General features: G+C 37.7%; 1 non-coding gene across 1 annotated transcript; it reads left to right on the forward strand.

Moving 5' to 3' along the window:
- Window positions 1-887: 887 nt before the first annotated feature.
- Window positions 888-1,049, forward strand: LOC141249476 (U1 spliceosomal RNA). Its single transcript, XR_012312227.1, has one exon. It is a non-coding gene; the product is annotated as a U1 spliceosomal RNA (small nuclear RNA).
- The last annotated feature ends 5,843 nt before the right edge of the window (window positions 1,050-6,892 follow it).

Below are 6,892 nucleotides of genomic sequence, written 5' to 3' on the forward strand. Positions count from 1 at the left end.
ATTATATTTTAACTATTACGTGAGCCACCCCTTCGATTCTTGTTTTTGTTAGGTCTGTCACCAAGTCTAGATTAGCCTTTCCTTAACATTTAGCATTTAGTTCCCAAAAGATACCCTCTGATTAGCATCCCACACAAGGTAATGCGGAATTTTACAATCATCTGCAATTAGCATTTAGTCTCCAAAATATGTCCTCTGATTAGCTAGTATAACAAGTAAACCAAGTATGGATTTGATTCCATTTACATAGAATTAGGCTCTACTGTTCTTCAATCAATCAATTTCAAACTGCATTTTTGCACTTGGCTGGCATTCCACCAAATCTGATAATGAAGCTTCCATTAGAGTATTTACATTCAGCATACTGTCACCTGATGTTGTATTATCCTGCAAATTCTGATCTTTGACCTTCCTTTTTCTTCTCAGCATTGACATACTGCATTTCACATTAGAGACTAGCTAAAGGTAGATGGACATGCAGTAATCCACACTGAAATGCATTCATACAGTATATGCAACAGTTATACTAGCGTGAGGGAATTGTACCAGATATCCTCATTGAAATTGATTAATTCAATTACTGCACGGATGTCTTCCGAATCTTCAAGGAGTAACAAAATTGTGCCTTTTTGTTATTGGTTTGGGTAGAAACGTCGATGCATTAGGTTCTTATCACCGATTCATACAATCTGTTCCCAGCAACAAATTGAATTAGGTATCCGGAGATCAGCCGCTGAAACAACCAGAGTCGAGAGTGGAGAAGCAGGCAGTGTAGAGAAGAGAGGGAGACGATCTTCCGTTTGATTTAGGATTCCCACATCGATGGCGAGGAGTGTGAGAGGAGGAAGGTGTGGGGTATAAAAGCAGAGAGGGTACCACCGAGCAAATTACTTACCTGAACGGGGTCTTCGGTCGATCAAGAAGGACCGTGGCCTAGGCTGGGGGCCCACATTGCACTACGTGGGAGCTCCGGCTTAACATCTTCCCATAGTGGAAGAGTGTACGTTATAATTTGTGGTAGTGGGGGCCTGCGTTCGCGCGGCCCCTTTCAATTTGCAGTCCAATATTTACAAGCCCACGAGGCCCAGTAAATCCAGTAGTACTGTCTTTTAAGTTAATTCTGATTTGATCATTTAGACATCACACAGGGCTGATTTCGGATCGACCCGATCCGCTCCGGTATAAGTCGGTTATCCGGCTATTTCAGATTGGATACCTAAACCAGATATTCAGTCGACTGGATTTCAAAACCTGTCAATTTGAAATCCGTATTTTGTTTTAATTTGTTATTGTATCCGATCTGATTTAGCTTCTTGCCAAATAATCAGGCTGACATAATTTATTTTATTTTTTTTAAAGAGAGTTGGAGTCTCCTTATACGTTAATTAAAATAAATAAAATTGGGATACAAAGCAGGGTGTAGTCTGTCCCCTAGCGTCATCATCGAAAACCGAAAGTACTTCCTAGGAGGAAAATCCGAAACCTGGACTCCTAAACTAAGACTAAAGTGCAAGGGAGGCCAATGAGTCCGCGACTCGATTGGCTTTCTTGTACACATGATGGACCTGGCAATGCCAGTTCCTACGCAAAAAGTCTTGTGTCACCGACACAAAGACTGGACAGGGGGTGACAACGATCTACAGGTTTACCCAGAAAAAGATTGAACAAGGTCGAATTTGTTTCCACATAAACCCTCTCGTACCCCAACGATCAAGCGACACTAAGACCTGAAAAAACGCCCCACAACTCTGCAACCGGGACGGAGCACGACCCAATGTTGTGGATGAAACCTCGGATCCTAATGCCGTTGCAATCCCGGAGAACTCCTCCCGCCACAGCTCTACCCTCCACCACGGTCCCGTCGGTGTTGAGTTTGACCCATCCCTCATCCGGCTTAATCCACGCGACCTGAATCTGCTACTTCTCCATGATGGTCAATCTACGCCCTTCGACAGTAACTTCGGCGTAGTCCTTGCTTGATGCGAGAATGAGTGCCGCTTTGTTGCCACCATACTCCTCGCCCCAGAACGTACGTTCATTTCTCCACTTTCAAATGTGCCAAATAGCGATAGTGAAGGTGCCCGCCCACACTTTCATCTCTTCGGGGTCCTGCAACAAATTATGTCTAATCCATTGATGGAAGTTAGAAGAAAAGAAATCATACCTAGATATTGGCGGACAAAGCTCCTCCCAAATACCCGAGCTCTTCGGGCAATCACGAAGAAGGTGCAAAAGGGTCTCCGGGGTGTTAGAGCACACAACCCCGAACGATCCATGTGACGCCTAAAACGCTCAGCATTACACAAGATCACCCCACGGAAAACCGGCCAAGCAAAGTAGCGAGCACGCTCATGGCACCGAGCGCTCCAAAATTTTCAATAGAAATCCCGATCAACGTCGCACTCGGGGGAGGGATGTATGAGAGCGCGGTAAGCGCTGAAAACCGTGTACTTTCCTTCCTCAGTCCCAGCCCATATAATTGAGTCGTTGTCCAACTCCGTATTCGCGATAGTAACTGAGGCCATCCTCAAGATAATAACGCAGGGGAGCTTAGCGGAAAAGAGATGCCAACGCCAACCCTCATGAGCGCACTAGAAATTGCACATCGGCATGCTCTGTTCCACCTCCGAAACATATGCCCAATCGCGCAGCCAAGAAGCGGCGTATCAAGGACCCACGGGTCGCTCCAAAACCTCATTAGATCACGTTTACCAACATGCCACTTACTCCCCGGGACCACCACATCATGTAAGCCCCGCTTTATTAATCGCCAAATGTGAGAAATACCGGACCTCACCTCGAGATCAGGTCTAATATATTTGGCGCAAAGAATATCCGCCCACAAGCTCCATTGCTATGTATAAACCTCCACGCCAGTATTTTCTAAATCGATTTATGGGAATTCGGGAATATTATTTTATGAATAAGAAATGAGAATGAATACTAATTATTGAAATTAAAAAAATTCAATGGTTAAGATTTAATCTCATTTAACAGAAGTTGACTAACACACATTAAAGTAATCTATATATGGACAACCTATGCGTATGAGGTGCTACTCAAACTTGACAACTTTTAGAGTAGGCCACCAAAGGACAATGATTCCTGGATTTGACAGGTTATTCTGCGGGTGAAAGATGATATCAAGCTCCAGTTTTAGAGTATGAATTCATCCAATGAGAACAGATGGACTGAGCTTATGAAAACCAATGGTAAACCGAACTGTACTGCTCTCTATAATGTGATTAGGTCTTACGGCAGTGTTGTTGACTGGTGTGAGATTATTTGGAAGGGGTGGGCTGCAAAAAAGTGGGTCTTTATTAATTGGGTTGCTATCTTAGAGAGGTTACATACTAAAGCTCGGTTAATGCAGTGGGATGTTATAAGTGATGATAAATGTTCGTTATGCAATGTGGGCAGCGAAACTATCAAGCACCTTTGGTGGGAATGTGTCTATTCCAATTCAGTGTTGCGTGATAATCTAGCATGGGCTAACATCAGGTTCCGTCCTAAAGCTTAAGGGAGTGGACTGATTTTCTTTCTAGTGGCATGAAGCCTAAAGGGGTGTTTTTCCAAATTGCTAAGATGGTAATGAGCGCATCTCTTTATTGTTTTTGGCTGGAAAGAAATAATAGAGTTTTCAGAAATATGACTGCTAGTATTGAGGAGTGTGTGAAGCGTATTGTTACTGAATGCAAATATAGAAATGGTATAAGATGAAGTAACTCTTCCCGTAGAGATCAACAAATTAGGTTGATGCTTCATTTGTACTTTATTTTATTGGCTTTATCTTGTGGTTTGTCGGGTATAGGGATTACTTTTTTGGACTGTTTGTTTAATGGCCTGGGAATAGTTTTGGGCTTACATTACCTACCATGGGACTCTCTCATGTTGTGGGCTAGATTTCTCCATTTGGACGTGATTTTTGGTCCTTTAGGTCGTAGCAATACCTAGGTTTTAGTCTTGTAAAAAGTTTTTCCCCCTTTGATAATACATTTATCTTTATAAAAAAAACATGAGTTGACTAAGTCAACATCGTTGACCACTTTTGACTAACTGTTGACCGGCATTGACCAATTATTGACTTCGGTTTTGTTTTTTTGGAGCCCAAAAATTTATTTTTTTTCAAGGAAGATTTTCCACACGAAATGTGAAACATTTTTGCTCAGAATATGCGTTGCATTTATACTAGAATGTGCTAGAAATTTTGCATATATATTGTATGAGATTTGTAAAGTCAAATCTATCACGTTCTAAAATGTGCAATATTTTTTACTAAAAACGTGCAGTGATTTGAACATGTAAGTGCAAAAAAATTATAAGTATTTTGTATTACATTTCAAATGACAATATTACAAACTCGCATATATTACTATCATTTACATGTACATTTACTAAGAAGATTAACACATATATACGAAACTAATGCACTATAATTAAGAATGTTATATATTTAAAATTTCAATTATATTTAATCATAATAACATTGTACATTTACTTAGAATATCTTGCACATTACTCATATAAAATACTCATAAAACTTTGCGCATTCAATAGGAATATCTTGTACATGTGTAGAAAAGTTATGTATATTTGATGCGCATCTACAATAACCAAATTCATTAGGCTTGCACATTGTTAAGAAAAACATTGCACATTTTGTAAGAGAACCCCACACAATAATGATATTTCAATGCACATTCTTTCATAGGAATCAAGTAAACCTAATTACATTCTAATGCACATATACAATATTGCATAATTACTTTTAAAACAATTGCACTTTATTCATACGATCTTGTACGTTTACTAATAAAATCTTAGACATTTACGCATAATATTCTTACACATGTATAGAAAACTGATGCACAATTGGTTCATCAAAAAACTTACATTGCTATTCACATTTCTATATATTTTGTTGCATATTTGTGTAGATTTTGTTGCACATTTGCATATAAAATGTTGCACATTTTTGAAAAATAAAAAAGTTGCACTCATGGGAGAAAAGGGGTCGGATTTTTTTTGTCAACAGGTTGACCGTTGATGGCGTTGACCTTTAACCATTGAACATGTGATCAATCCTAGTCGTTGGATTCGAAAAAAAATCAAATGGTTAGTATTTATTCTCATTTCTCACAAGTAAAACTTGCTCAATAGAACCTTAACCTTATTTTTATTTATTGCATATCTTTAAATTTAAAAAATATAGAAATATAATTTGTGTAATTATCATATATAACTATGTGTAACAAATAAAAAAATATTCTTGGGCTATCCGTCTAAACAGAATAGTGCAGACTATTCAACATTGAATACTCCAATGCCAAATTAGAAATGCATTAGTTAAACCAGCGTTCCATGCACACGATTTATCTGATATTATTATTATTATACTTAAAAGTAAAATATTTATAGATATATGTATAGCTTTAAATATCATAAATAAATAATTTTAATTATATCATATTGAGTCACAAAAAGTAAATATTTTTCTCATGGATAATAAATAGCGTTTTGTTTATATAATACTATCTTTTTAATTGTGATTCTATGTGCTTTTATTTTAGTTATTTCCTATTTTTATTTATAGGATATATTTGAAATCAAATATAAAATATAATGTTGAAATTTTAATAATACAAGATTTTTCATTGTATAAAATAGAACATATTGTTTCTAATTAAAAATAAGAAAAATGATATTCTCAAAATAATAGACTAATTTTATAAATTATATCTTTTCTTTTATTAAGTTAGAGTATCCTAGTCATATAATAGTAAAGAAAATGTATATAATTTCTGCTACATGTTTCTCAAAATGAATGTCATGGGGCTATAGTTCAAAATAACATTCGTCCAAATCAATGAGAGATTCACACATAATTTTTATCTTCATTTTGCTTTAGCATTATACTAGTTCAACTTGTGTACCATGCATGCGATTTATTTAATATATAAAATAATATATAGATATATTATAGTTTTAAATATACATAAATATAAAATGCTAATAAAAAATAGGCGTTTTTGCACGGAACCACCCCTTATATGGCCGAATTTGCAAGGAACCACCCCCTATATCGATAATTATTCCGAACCACCCAAATTTCACTCTTTTATTATCAGGAGCCACCCCTAGACGGATTCCGTTAGATTTCCATCCAAATTAACGAAAAGACAATTATACCCCTGACAGAATTCCAAATTTACAATAAAAAATTAAAGGTTAAAAAAGGAAAAAGAAAATCAAAGCTTATTCGATTCTCCTCCTCTCGTCCTCTGGTTCTTCGATTCTCCTCCTCTCCAAATCTCTTCCTGAACATGATGATTCCAAATCTCGTTCTCTTCTCGTTCTCGTTCTCCTCCTCTGGTTCTTCGATTCTCCTCCTCTCCAAATCAAAGCTTGGTGGTTCTGAATTTCCTCGGTTCTTCGAAGCTCGCTCGCTCAGCAAGTTTTTTGTTCTCTCTGGTTCTTCGAAATCGGAAGCTCGCTCAGCAATCTGAAGAGAAATCGCCATTGAAGCTTGAAAGGAGAGAACGAGAACGAAGTTGGCAAGAGAAATCGTCATGTTCAGGAAGAGAAATCGTCATGTTCGACCTCCTCTCCGGTGAATGCTACTGCGACCTTTTTTCTCCCTCCCGGTCTTCCCGCACTTTGTCTCCCTGAAATTCGTCACATCTCCTCCAATTCATCTTTCTTCAAGGTTCGACTAGTTCCTCTACATCTCAGGTCATGGCTAGATCTGGAATCAATTTCAGGTTGGCGAATTAGGTTTGCTGAGTATCTTCCATCGAACAAAATTGAGGGGCGAATTTACACAGTTTCGAATTCAATTCCAGAATAATCCTAATCAAGTGCTGCTGGGTTGAATTGAATTACATGGATTCAA

This window comes from Phyllobates terribilis, unplaced genomic scaffold, assembly GCF_046119375.1.
Source record: "Phyllobates terribilis strain yellow unplaced genomic scaffold, ASM4611937v1 Scaffold_4595__1_contigs__length_59095, whole genome shotgun sequence".
Lineage (NCBI taxonomy): Eukaryota > Metazoa > Chordata > Amphibia > Anura > Dendrobatidae > Phyllobates > Phyllobates terribilis.